The sequence below is a fragment of the Oenanthe melanoleuca genome, chromosome 11, assembly GCF_029582105.1.
Source record: "Oenanthe melanoleuca isolate GR-GAL-2019-014 chromosome 11, OMel1.0, whole genome shotgun sequence".
NCBI lineage: Eukaryota > Metazoa > Chordata > Aves > Passeriformes > Muscicapidae > Oenanthe > Oenanthe melanoleuca.
The window spans coordinates 14,664,043-14,678,876 of NC_079345.1; positions in this window are offsets into that span (position 1 = coordinate 14,664,043).

The window sequence follows — 14,834 nt, forward strand, 5'->3', positions numbered from 1 at the left end:
CTGCATCAGTCATGCCACGTTATGAAACCTAACGCGATGTGACTGATGCAGCCTGACATGAAGTGTCACAAAGCAACATATCACATCACAAACTTGAAAGAAAAGAAAACAAACTTTACTCTTTTTTTCCCCCTCCAAGCCTAAATTAATGAAGCAGCATATATTTTTAAAAAGGTGGACTAGTTTCAAACAGGGATTTTTCTTAATATGGGCCTGCAGAAAACTTCTCTACCCTGGCCAGAAAGTACTTCTTATCCACGTTCATTGTGCTCCCTAAAATTCAGTCAAAACTAGAGAAGATGATGAGCCTGGGTCACCTCAGCACCACCACCCTTCCTGGGTCTGATCCTGGGAGGTTTTAATCACTTTTAGAGGAGAGGCTCCAGCAGGTGCTGGAAGTGATCACCTCTCCTGTGGAAATCCATGCATGCTAAAAGTGTTCTTTGAGTCCAGCCATCGTTGTTGTAATTTTAGTTAATTTTGAGTATTATTTTCTGCTGTTACCTTCCTTAGACTGTAAAATTCCATCCAGAGGACTGCAAAGTTTCTCCACATGCTCATCACAGACCTCATAGAGCATAGCTCCACAACAGGATTATTTCAACTGGAAATAATATATTGTCCTCTATGCTCAATTTTTGATCAGAAAAAGATGCACACCATAATTTGCCCCCCTAATCCACCCACTTTCAGTCTAATTCTTTTTGCTATGATTGCAATGCCTATTACATCTCCTGAACCATCAGGAAGATTCCTTTATTTTCTTCTTATTCTTTTTTTTTTTTTTTTTTTTTTTTTTTTTTTTTTTTTTTTTTTTCCTGAAGGGCTTTCATATAATTTTCTTGGGAGATACATAGTGGATAAAATGCACATGAAGTATAGCTTGCTAAGAAAGGACCTACCAACCACTCCTAGATAAAACATTATAAATTTATTGCCAACTTATCTGGGAACGGTTATTTTAAGAGCCTACTGCCCACAACAAGTTTTGGAGCTAAAATTAATGAATGGGGATACCTAAAAGAAATGGGAATTTTCCTTCACCCCTTAGTAACAAGCAAATTGCAGATATTGTTATCTTTGCAAGCAAGAATAATCTCTACTTTTTGTACTACTTCTGCTGTAAACAATGTACCGCTTGCTTTCCTATGACCCTCACTCTGTATACATATTTATATATTATTCATATCGGATTAAAAATGAATGTGCTCTTTACCACAGTTGTACTGCATAGTGACAATACAAATTAACTTATTGTGTACTTACTTTTCACAAGGCAGTGATGTGAAATTTTGATGGCCTGAAAAAGTAAGTCGTGGGGGAGGCAATGCAGAACTGAATCCTTGTAGGTGCACTTTATATTGTCTGATTTATTAAAGTGCGTTGAATTAATAAATTACATTCTCTGCATGGAATTTTGAACACGAGTTTGAACTTGGTTCAGTGATGGGCAAAAAGAGTTTGCTTTTATTCTGGTGCATGTGAGGTGGTTAGCGCCAGCCATGCTTTGTGCATTCCTTGCTTAGAATTTGTTCTTTGCAGGAAAGAATTAGGATGGCTGTTTATTAAGAGCTGCTTGTGGGTAAAGCATTAAGAGCCAGTTGGTGAGATCATAGCATCATGGAGTGGTTTGGGAGGGAAGGGACTCCAAAAATCATCTCGTTCCAGCCCTCCTGCAGTGGGCAGGGACCTTCCACTATCCCAGGTTGTCCAAATCCATCCAACCTGGCCTTGAACACTTCCAGGGATGGGGCAGCCACAGCTTCTCTGGGCACCATGTGCCAGGACCTCATCAACCTCACAGGAAATAATTTTTTTTCTAATATCTAACCTAAACCCACTGTCTGTCAGTTTGAAGCCATTCCCCCTTGTTCCATCACTCTAGGTCCTTGTAAATAAGCCCTGTCCATCTTTCTTGTCAGCTTCTTCAGGTACTGAAAGGCCACAATTAGATGACCCCTGAGCTTCCTCTTCTCCAGGCTGAACCATCCCAATTCTCTCATCCTTCCCATACAGGAAAAATTCTCCATCCCTCTGATCCTCTTGGTGTCTCCTCAGGACTCACTCTAACAGCTCCATGTCCTTCCTGTTGGAGGGTTTGGGGGGTGGTCACATTTCTGGCAATCTTCAGCTTATGAAAACAGAGGATTTTTCCATCCTTGAGGAAGGAAACAAGGCTGCATTCCTGGGGCAAGGCCTTAGGACACCGAGTGTCTTTCCCCTGGGTAGCAAGCAGCATGTTTTGGGGGACTCAGCCTTCAGGTGGTGGTGTTGATATTCCAGTAAAAATGGCAAGTTGTTTGAGCAGCCCAGGGCATTAATGCTGGTTCAAGTGAATTCACTCTGCTACAGAGATGCTCATGCTCCTGTGCCAGCTTCCTGTGCCCCTGTGCTCCCATCTCTGCTGGGAGGACCATGGCAGCATTTCCACTCCAGTCCAGGTAGCATCAGAGCAACAGGTGTCTATTTGTTTAGCTGATAAATTCCCACCTAAAACCAAGGGGAGAGGGTCCAGCCCCTTCCCCATAGCTGGAAGCATAATTCTCCTCCTCTGCTGCCCCAGCATCTGTTTTATGCCTGTTAAGTAGTACCACAGCAGCAAGGGAAAATGTGCTCTTCAAATGTGGAGATAGGGTATTGTTTTTCACTTATCCTGGCTTTATGTAGATGGTCTGGCACATTTATTTATTCATTTATTTGAGCAAATTAAAGCAAGCTAAGCGCATTTGACCTCAGATGGTCCTGGTTTAAGTTAATTTGAGAGACAAAGCTCATAAAGTTCCAGTAAAACACATCAACAACTTCCCAGCATAGGTTGAAATGTGATTGTTGAAACATAACCTCCAAAACCAGATACAGCATGGAGATTTGAAATCACAATAATCTGAAAAATATAGGAGAGCATATTGATAAGCCCTACTGAGAAGTGATATCTTTCATTCAAGCTTTGTTACGCGGTCGATTGCTGTTTTATCCATAAGGAGTGCATCTATCAGATTTTGTGCATTAACATTCCTTTTCTAATCTGGCTTGGACATTTTATTTTAAAGCTGATGATAACCTTGGGCCCTGGTCCAGCAAACACTTACATGCTTGCATATCTTTACTCAAAGGAGTAATCTCACTGGAGTAAATGTTTGCAGGTTTGAGGCCTTGGCTATCTCAATCCATTATTTCTTTCCATTAAAAAGTAATCTGTGAGATTGAAATAAAACATACAATTCTTTACCCAGAAACCCACCCAAAGACAAAGTGTGTTTATTAGACTGAGGGTCTGCACATTGTCATCCTTGAATTGCACTTCAATAAAAAAGATAATTAACAAATGTAAAAGAAGACAGTTTCGTACACGCTGTATTTACAAGAGTTTGGATCGAGGGCTGAAGGATTTACAGCTGGGGCTGAGGAGGGAGATGGATTAGCTGCACTGCTCTGGCAAAACTAAGCAGAGAATTTTTAAAATGCAATTTATTGAGGAAAAGCACAGATTTTTTGTTCTCTCAGAGGCCATTGTGCGATGTCCCCTCCCAGCAGGAGAGGGGCCCCGGAGTTCATCCAGGCTGTGCAATGTCCATGGGCTAAATCAAAAACTAACCGGGCTGTCGTCTGTCATGCAGGTCACCGGCCTTTCCAGTGCAGATACTGCCCCTACAGTGCCTCTCAGAAGGGAAATCTGAAGACCCACGTGCTCTGTGTCCATCGCATGCCTTTCGACAACAGCCAGTACCCCGACCGCAGGTTCAAGCGCTCCAGAGTGGACTCGGAAGCTGCCGGCAGTTCGGAGGAGGCGCCGGCGGCCAAGGGCAGCTCGGCAGAGCTGGCTGAGGAGGGCTCCAAGGCCCAGGAGTGATGCCCAGCCCTGCTCTGGAACCCTGGCTTTGGACACCAGCTTGGTGAGGGGCTGGCTTCAACCCCTTCCGAGGAAAGGGATGGCGTGCAAGTTCCCAGAAGGGTCCAGAGTGCTGAAAACATTCAAATATATGTATATGTACATGTACCCACATGTACATGTATATATATATATTTACAGACAGAGATATCCAGTCACACCCACATTGAATATATACCTACATACACACACGCACACAAAATACACACATTCCATATATGTGTGTGTGTGTGTGTAAATATATATCTTACACATGCAAAATAAATTTCCAGCCCTTGAAAATGGCTGCTAAACAGTTACCTGGCAACTAGTACTTCCAAACAATGTAGGTGGGATAATACAGTGATTTAAAAATGTTAGAAGGTCGTTAGTTATTTAAAAAAGCAGGGCAGTTTCAAACTTAAAAGTGGTCTTTGTCCAAAAATAATGCTCTTAACAGAAAAATTATACCCTCTAAAGGATTTAGTGTTGCCTTGAAGATTGAGGGGCTGTGTTTTCATTGTTGAAAACACCTTTATAATATGACACCAGCTGCTGTCATTTGCCTAGCATAGTAATGAGATGTCTTGGTAGACTGCCATGGTGCCAGTCTGACTGGAGCTGTCATTGCAGAGAAAATCAATTCAAGTGGTGTTGCAACTGCAGTGTAGGAGAAACCTTAGACAGCCCATAAGCTGGGGTCAGTACTGACCTATTTTGAAAAGTATTGTGATATTACATTTTCTTTTTTTTTTTTAATATACAGCCAAATGAATCAATGGTTAGAAAAAAAAAATCTGCAGCCCGATATGTGATTGCAGATTTGAAATGTAATTTCATTTTTTGTAATCATCTTGCAGTATTGAGGGAAATGTTTTTATTCTTTTTTTTTTTCCTTGTTGAAAAAGTTGCTATAAATGTAGAAGTACAATATATAGAAATATTGTTTAGTGAAACTAGTCAGCCTTATCTATAGAAGGTGCTGGTAAGAGACAGAATTTTATTACATAGGAGGTTGGTAATTTTTTTCTTCTGTTCTTTACTTATCTTATTGGGTTTTTTCAAACTTCCTCTCAATTTTTTTTTTTTTTACACTTGAATGAAGGATTCCCTGGTCATGGTTAATTTTCACGTATTAGTTTTTGTAAGTGTTACAGACACAGTGCAGAAGTTTCTTCTAGAGCAAGCCCTTATAAAGTAGCTTGACCTAAAATATGAATCCAAACTTTCTGCTCTTTGTCTCTAATGAAAGAAAAAAGTGTTTTAGATTATATTTCTTTGGTTTTTTAAAACAAATGTGTTCTATATTTTTGCAGATTTTAGCTTTTTTACTGATTGGATGCTCCAAATTTAGTAAGGTCTTTGCCACATAGGAAGCTTTTGAGAGACTATAACAAACCACATAAAAATGTAAGAAAAATAACTAATGGTTTATTCTGAAATTCTCTGAATGGCATAAAATTTTATCCTTCTAATGTACTTCCTTTGATAGAAGCAAAATTGGTGCTGTTTATTGTGATGGTAGAGAAGTATTAACTTCTTCTAAAGCAAAATCATCCAGACTTAAAAAAAAAAAAGAAAAAAGTTTAAAAAAAATTCAATATTTCTTTGCAGGCTGGGAGCACAGAGTAAAACCCCAGGGCCTTAAAACTTCAGCTCTGCCTAAAGCAGTTTACAAAAAATACTAAACTGCAATCAATGTAAATAAAATTCTTAGCGCTACCCTGAGACTGGAAAAAAAATCTCAGGCTAATAAGGAATACGGTTTGCATATGCTGTCGGAAAGGATGTCATCCAACTGAAGTTTCAGTTTAAATGAGGTCACTGTGTAACTTGGACCCATCTGGCACAGAGCAAGCTGCTTTTCTTGTTTTTCTAGTATAGTTCTCACTGCCTTACTTAAATCGAGTTGATAAACTTAATGCAACTGTTTCTATGATCCTAGATAAAGGATTGAAATGTTATTGAACCTTTCTGACTGTAGTAAGCTTTAGGATTTTAACTGCACTACTGTGTTTGGTGACTGTGTCAGTCGCTTGCTTTGTGTGTTTGCGCCGCCTTCGGTATCTTAGCAAAAAAAAAAAAAAAAAAAAAAAAGAAAAAAAAGAGAGAAAAAAAAAAACAAAACCACCCCCCACATTCCATTTCTTGCACTTTTTGAGCTCTTTCAGTATTCTTTTGTGTCTTCTGAGCATTTTCAGATACGACAGGCAATAATTCTGTTTGTGACACTGGAAACATCTCCCGCTCCTTGTGATGTGTGTGTTGATTCCATTTGGTCGGGTGCTACTGTCCCTATCCTCCCCTCTGACATAGCCCTTTTTTCCAGAACATTTGTAACTTGTAATACAAACAAGTGACAGCAGCAGTGATGCATTGTCAGTTTCTGAATATCATCATGCTTCTCATATCTAAACATGTCAAGTTTTTTCTCTGTAACTTCTGTAGTCTGTGATACTGGTCATAATACTGTCTACATTCCTACACAAAGAAAAATTTCTATCTTGGAGGAAATCTGAGATCAATAGAGTAGAGGATTTTGTTGCTATGCTTGTAACAATTAGAAAACTTTGTATTTAAAGTTTATTCTTGGTCATTATTTATTATTATAATACATCAGTTGACAGAACTTTATTCTGGTATAGAAGTATTAAAAGTTGTTTTTTCAGCAATGACTGTTTTCTTTCTGCTGTTAGAATAAAAATGTCTTTGAAGCAGTACAGTTTTATCCAGTGTTTTACGCAATAAAACCTCTACCTCTGAAAAAAAAAAAAAAGTTTTCCTACTTGCTTATGTTTATTAGGAGCAGTTAAAACATTATTTTCTTCAGCTTTGTCAGATTAAAAAAAAATAATGCCAGTAAATTCACAGTTGTTAGGCAGTTACTGGAGTGTATTATGCTGGGTGTGTGTGCTCAGTCCACTTATTAATCTGAACAGATCTATATACAGTATATACAGATATATATTATATATATTGTGCTTAATTAAAAGACTGTGGAAATCTGTTTTAGCATGTAGTAATAATTGTTTTATATACTACTACTTATGTACTATAGAAAAAGTCTTGGGGTCTATCAAGCTTTGATTTGAAAGTGTTTGAAGTGTGTATCATACACTATGATGTATAAAGTCATGTTTTCACATTAAAAAAGATTGTTTGTATAGATCATATATTTGGCTTTAGAAAATTGTGAGGTTTATTGTTATGGTCCGTGTTAAGAAAGCTGCTCACACTTCAAAGAATGTGCAAGAGCAAGAGTGCTCCCATTCTCCCGGGTGAATCTTTATTCTTCCCCTTTAAGGTTTTATCTGCACATTTGAAAGCAAATAAATTAAAGGATTTTTCACTTAGAAAAGTAAGGATGATTAACATAAAAAGAAAAAAAGATGCACCAAATCTGAGAAACTACAGCAAATATGGGGAGGAGAGAATAATTTCGTGGAGTGGCCTTTCTCCAAGAAAAACTGAGAAAGCCAACATGTTCAGAAAACAGAAATTTTAATATTAAATTAAGCCTGTCATACCCACAATAATAAAGTTATATTCCAACTTGAATTCTCCAGAAGGAAAAGGCACAAAAATTGTCAGAAGGTTCAAGAATTAAAGCACAGAATCATAGAAATTCAGTTATTCAGTGGCTGAAACTCATAGTGAGGAGTTGCTGTTACTGGTGAACTGGTGGAAAGTCTCTGCAGCCAGGGGATTTACAGAGCTGCTGCCAAATTCCCTTCATCCACAGAGAATAAAATCTGCTCTGCAATGCATCAAATTTTAATCAGAATCCAAGCAGTTAATTTTTTTTTTTTTTTAATTTTTTTTTTTTTTTTTTTTTTTTTTGTGTCACACCCTCTCTTGGGGGAAACAACCCTTCTTAGGCATAAAATGGCAGCGTGTAAAAATGTGTCTTGAGGAGGGATGATCTCTAGGCAACGAGCTGAGCTCTGCCTCACTCCAGGATCATTGTCCTTTCAGGAAATTGCTGTGTCCAGAAAAACTGTCTGGGGACAGAGTGGTGGGGAGGTGTTTCCCAAAGATTTTCCTGCTTCTGGTTTCAGTAGACAGTAAAGGAAAATGTGAAAACCTGAGTAAGAAACAATGACCACATCATTGCATTCCATGGAAATTCTTACAGTCTCCTTTATGGTGCTGGATTTCTGCTGAGAACATGCATTACACTGTACATACAATCCTCCAGGAAATCTAAAAATGACCACCAGTGGCCGTGTACCAAGTGTGAGGTTGCATCACCTGTGAAGGCAGATGGGAAGAGGCAGGGGCTGTCTCACTGAAGTCTGTGGGGTTTTGTTTCCCAGAGCTGAAGGGCTGCCTTCCTCACACAAATGCTGGATGTCCTGAGTCTTCCCACCTAACATCAGAGGCTGCTCCCAGCTCTAAGATAACATTTCTTGTTGAAACTTTTATAAGGACTTTCAGCCCACTGTCTATTGTAATTTGGGGATTGAATATTTCCCCTCTCTGTTTAACATCTGTATTGTAACAGCATATTATAAAAACCTCACCTTGTGTATTGTAAGCATGCTCCCAGTGAAATTATTCCCAACTATTGTGATTTCCATTTCTGGATATCACTGCTCGGCGTGATCCACCACAGCATGTTTCCATCGGGAAGCCCAGGGAGAAGAAGGAGGGAGAATAAAGCTGTGGTGTAATGTTGTATTAGAAATGTCACCCAGCTGAGTGCTCTTAGGGGCTGTCAGAAGTTCTGTGGCTCCTCACCTGTTGGTGTTGTTCAGGGTATTGTTTGGGGGTTTTTTGTTGTGGTAATTTTTTTTTTTTAGCCAAAGGTTTTCGGTGAATAGGGAAATCACAGGAAAAGAGGAAGAAGAAAATTTAAATGATCCCAGAGTGAACTGTTTTGCTGTTAATACAGAAATACAGAGCAAGACACATTTAATGGGCTCTATTTTTTATTATACTATGCTGAATAATTAAGTTTGAGGCTAAGTGTCACATAGATTTATCTTTTAATTAAAAAAGCATGGTTCACGCGTATTTGAGTGGTAGTCCAAATAAATGCAATATAGAAATTTATGTTTGTTTATCTAGGTGTTAATTACCTAGAGATTGTTCTGGATTACTTCTTTTTATAAAGTGTCATAGGCTCATGTCACAAGTAATAAAGCTTAACAGTGGAACCTTATCAATTTGCTAACTATAACGCTAGTGTGACCTGGAGGAAAGGGAAAAAAAAAAAACAACTTTGGAAAATGTTCTCTGCGTGCACCACATTCAACACATAAAAACCACGCAGTGAACAAAGCAATCATTTTTAAAACGTTCTCATAAGTAAAAGTACAAATATATCTTCGGTGTTTTACAGCCCTTCATATATGTAATTATTTATATAACACACTGTTATTTATGCCCCTGTACTACATGTTGTACAGAGACAGACATGGTAAGCAACAAAATGCCCTATACCTGGTGGGCAAGCTATTCATTTATTGTACAAAGTAACACTTACCAAGACTGAACACCATATTTAAAGCAAGATGTAGCAGATGTAATTTTCTTAATATTTTAAGGGTTTTACAGCATTGCTTGCAACCAAGAGGACTGGGAAGGCAAACTGAAGGCTAAAGATAAAAGATCATGAATTTCAGTGGCACAAACAAAGGGAAAAATTGTGCACAGATGTAAATTGTTCATCACACTCTGTGTCAGTCTGTTTTTCTCTTTGTTTATGACTAGAATTTATATTACTGATCCACAAAGCCACATGGAAGGATGCTGAGTGCAGACAGAGAAGCCCAACTTGACACACTCAGGATCTGAAGGGCTCTCCACTGCTGGTGTAAATCAAATGCCATCCACTATATCACCCTAGGGGGAGGTCTGCTCCCAGGATTTGGAAGACTGATAATTTATTTTTTTTTTTTTATCATGGGTGCAAACACTCCTCTCTTTAGGGTCAATTTTTTATGCTTTTCCCAGAATTTTGATGATTTAAAATAATACCAGCCCTGCATTGTTCAACAGATGCACCTGAGAATGTTCATTTACTGATATTGCAAAGAAATCCATGAAATCACCAGTCTCACAACATGAAGAAGGCTGGAAACAAGAGTTTCTTCTATTTATTACACATCAATTATTTGTACAGACAGACACCTCAAGCTTTGCCTCATCTGCAGACAGTAGTAGCAGGTAAGTTACATCTCAATAGACGAGGTTCAAGGAAAATTAAATCTTTATAAAAGGTGCTGAACATGGGATTATGAATGAAAACTGAAATGTTTAAAATTTTAAAGGATTTCAACTGATAATCATGTTTATGTATGTGACTTTGTGTGCATGTACCCAAACATATACATCCTGCAGTTTTTCTGATAATAGGAACCTTGTTTAACCCCTTAACTCCAAAATAAGTGTCCTGAAGTGTCTGGTTTTCCACACCAAAGAATAGCCTTGCAGTGGATATGCAGCATTTCTGAACATCAGTGAGTTGCTGAGGAGACTCTAAATATGGACCAAGGAGTTGAAAATCTGAGCCATGGGATGTGATGAATCCCTTAAGCTCCTGAAATTTTGGCTGTGTAAAGTTTAAATAATGGTGAATCAGGTGTATTCTTAGTGAAGTTAGAGGTAAAAGCCACCTTCTATTTGAAAGAGAGAATTCGTGGAGAGAGCTAGTTCTTCAGTTGTGTAAGGTATTGCAACATGGAATATCTGATTTCTCTTTAGGTTGTGTATTTCTTATTATTTTTAAGATTTTATTCTTGGGAGATGATTTTCTCACTTGTTTTCTGTTTGAAAGAACTGATGCACGAATGAGTGAAACACATGTGGTGTAATAAAGAAAAATGGAGCTATTCATCCCAACACAGAAAATCTCTCTTTTGTGAAAGGTCTCTCACAGAACACCTGTGACTGTGGTACATCCTTCTCTAGGGAACCACTGCTCCTGATTTGTGACTGTCCTGGCTGTGCTGCTGGTTTTTTGCCAATGCCCAGTGCCATGGGAGCAGAATTCAGTGAGGGGCTGCTCCTGGGGTAGGCAGCTTCCATTTTTCCATAAAGAAGTGTCCATGAAAAGTGCAGGTATCTCCAAAGCTACTGGTGTTCAGTGTTTGCATTGCTGTTCTGAAGCACAGGGTATTTTTCCTGTGGAGCAGATGTTCCATCTGGCTGTCTCCTCTCAAGCTGTACTGGTGGTCCTGGCATCACCAAACCCAGTTTGCCGGTAGAGTAAGGAAGAGGTTCATTTTCAATTAGCTTTGAAACACTGAAAGTCTTGTTAAGTTTTTTCCTAGGCCATTGATCCAACCTATTCTTCCACTGAGCTAAAGCCTCCAAATGCTATTGATTTATAGGAGAAGCACCTTGATGTATTATTATCTGTGTGATTCTTTAACACTTACTCCTTCCTGAGTGTTATGCCAAAACATTTCTGATGTTCAGAACGAGCAAAGCCATGACCTGAGCGTCCTCTTGGTGGTTAGTGGGATTTGCTTTAGGGGAAACACTGCCACCTTCCCACAGTTTCATGGCCATGTTCAGTGCACTGCAAGGAGTTCAGTAATCTCCACCTGAGCAAGAGTCATTTGAAGAACCTCATGCATTTGAAATTAAATCATAAGTGCTTAAACTAATGCAAAAAAAATTGACATATCCTGTCAATATTTCTGTTTGACAGAAGTGGGAAGACAAGTTGGAAAGGCTGTCCAGTGCTTTGGATTCCTGCTGGATGGGAGGACACCTAAAGGTGTGGCTTGCCTTGGTGAAACTCCTACTGCTTGATGAACTCCAAGGTCTTTTGCCACCTAGTTGATTCTGTATTCTGTGTTTTTGTGGTTCTGTGATTCTGTGCTTGGGCAAGTGATGTGCTGCCCATGCCAGTGCCACCCAGCACTGTCACACAGCCCGTGGCACTCCAGATGGGACAGCAATCACCCAAACACAGTGTAAGGAAATAGAAGGCAGTTCACTTAACCCAAATTGGAGAACAGTGTCTCCACAGAACACCCACCCTCATTTCTTCCATTTCAGACCGCTGCTAATCTCCAGCTAACATCAAAAGCACTAGGGCTGGGGGGCAGTGATTCTCAGTCCAGTGAGAATGGAAAAGTGAGGTAATGTGGGACAGAATTTGACTCAGAGATGAAAATCAGTCCTCATTAAATCTTTATTTACAGTTCACACTGAAAATAGTTTTACTCTAATGCTTCAGAAACTTTTATTTCAAAGAAGTACTGCACTAAATGAGAGATAACAGAGTAAATGCTACATGCATGCATATGCTTTAGCCCTGTATGCTGACCATGTCCTCACCTCCAGCGCTCTTTCAGACCAGGTAGCCAGCTTTTGGCTGCAGCCAAGGGGCACACACACACTTTCCATTTTATTAAAGCAAAAAAAAAAAAAAAAAAAAAAAAAAAAAAAAAAAAAAAAAAAAAAAAAATCAGAATACAGTACATATTGTTCTAACTGTCCTAATTTGTCCTATTTGGTTGAATAATTTCATCCTAACCACAAAGGGTGAAAATATGAAATGAAGAACTGATGAAGCACTCAGTGCCAAAGACCCAGAGCTGCTTTCAGTGCTGAGAAGGCTTCAGGTCAAAGGAGAGAAGTCTTCCTGGGGAAATGGCAAACTGCCAGGAATGGGGAGAGAGACTCAGGATGGGGCTTCTGCAGGTGAAGGGAAGGTTGAGCTGGCCCGGGTGGGACTGCCTGTGTGCCCCTACCTGTCCCCTGCCCTGGGCAGGAGCACTGCTGAGCCATGACACAATAACCCAGGCACAGTGCTGAGTGTCCAGCTCCTCCCTTGTGCCCCAGAGGGAGCTTGAGCTTCCAACAGCAGAGCCAGCCCCACTCCTGTAGAGCAGGTCCTATACTCTGCTGTGTCCCAGGAGGGGGGCAGAAAGGCAGGAGAAGGAAAAGGTAGAAAGAAGAGAAAGGGAGCCATCAAGATCATCTTTGCCTCTCTATCTGTAGTGATATAATCCCTAATTTTCACAAATGAGGAAAAACAGTCTCAGCATCTGTCTAAGTATTTGATTTTAACACCATGTTTCTTCTGTGCATTAAAAAAAATAGGCAAAATATCCAACAAATCCAACCTACAGTAAATTTAAATATTGAATTGTAATGTTTGCTTGGTTGCTATTTCTTAGTAGCAACCAACGTGTTAATCACTGGTATATAATTAGATGTCATTTTGGAGCAATTCAAAATCAAACAAAATCTCAACATGCTCTGAAGATGTTGTGAAAGTTTACATTACAATTAATTTATGATTACCCAAATGTGTATCCAGTGATCTTAAGTCTTCCTTCATACTTTACAAAGAAAAAAGACAACTTCTGTTTCCCCACACCTTAATGCCAGAAGGCCCTCAGAAATAAGGCTCTCCTTTCAGCAAATGTATTATTTAAATTCTGTTTAAATAGCAGAGCATGAGATGAAGAAATGAAATTAATTTGATAAACCAGCCCCTGAGTATTCTTGGGATTGTTTCTCTTCTTTTCCTTGGTGTTTTGTTTTCTGTGGGGATTTTTGTTTGTTTCTTTTTGTGGTTTGTTGCTGTTGTTTCCATAAACATTTGTTTTTTCTTTACTGTCTCTTCAGCAGATAGAAAACTAAGGTGAACTGGTATTATTACATTTCACTTCAACTCACTAGAGCCATGAGTTAATTTCAGCACATTTTCCTGAAGGTGAAAAGAAGTGCACAGCCTTTTGTCCCAACAGTGAGCCAGTGCCATGAACTGCTGAGTGTTCCCAGACCTGTCAAAAATCAAAGGAACAAGGATGGCTAGCGAGTCATGGGAAATACTGGATGCATTAGTGGATACAGCCAATATGCTGAATTATGGTTGTGTAATAAATGTACAAGCTGTTGTACCAGGACACAGCTACAGTAATCACAGTAAGTAAGGTTTTAAAAGCACTCATGCTCCCATCCTTTGTTGGAAACAATGATCATGTACATAAAAAGGTTAACAAATGGCTACACTTCACTCCTCTGCATCTAAACCAGAGAAAACTTTGCTGCTTCTGCTATTACAGGCTACCAGCTGATGCCTGGTCTTGCTCTTTATCCATGTATTCTATACATCCAAACAAAGAACAGGAAGGAGGACTATTTTGGGTGTGAAGTGAGCAAGTTGTTTTATGTTTTAATTGCCCATAATGAGCATAGCAAATGCTGAAAGATGCAAGGAAGAGTCTTGTCCAATAATACAGTTCTTTATTACCTTTGGATCCCATCTTCCTAACTATTTCAAGGATGTTGTTAGCAGAGGAAGACATATTTTTATTTAACATCTTTATTAATGAGCTAAAGAAAGAAAGAACTAAACACACTAATTGCATTTGCAAATGACAGTACATTAGTAGCTATTGCAAACATCACCGAAGACAGAAATAACAGAGGAAATTATGGGCAAGAGTAAAAAAATTTAACCTGGAGAAACACAAATTCAGGTCTGAAAGCAAAATTACTCCATGTTTATGCAAGCAATAGTAGAAATGCAGAAGCAGTAAAAGTGAGGGGAGTGGGGCAGGCAAGAGAACACAGCTAAGTTTCCAGGGGATGCAAGTAGGAGCCTTTGGGCAGGGGCTGCGAAGGGTGTGGGAGTTTTGAGGGACATCAACAAACACCTCGGTGTCCCTCACTAGCAGAGAGCAATGGGAAGTGACATTTTTGCTTTTTTAAAAAGGGAAAGCTTGAACCCCTTGTCTTGAATGTAGAAGTGTGCCAAGAGCAGCAGCAGTATGCTCCCAGAAGGCTGGGCTGGGGGCAGCTCCCCATGCTGCCCAGCTGTGGGCAGTGACAAAGCCCAGTGATCAAAGGGTGATGATAACTGAGCAGAGCCTGGCTGCTGGCAGAGGGGTGGGCAGGCTTCAGGGCTGTCCTGCTGCCATCAATGGACAAAGCAGCTGCTCCCAGGTGTGGATCCTCCAGAGGTGTCTCTGACACAGTGAATAGCTTGCTGGCA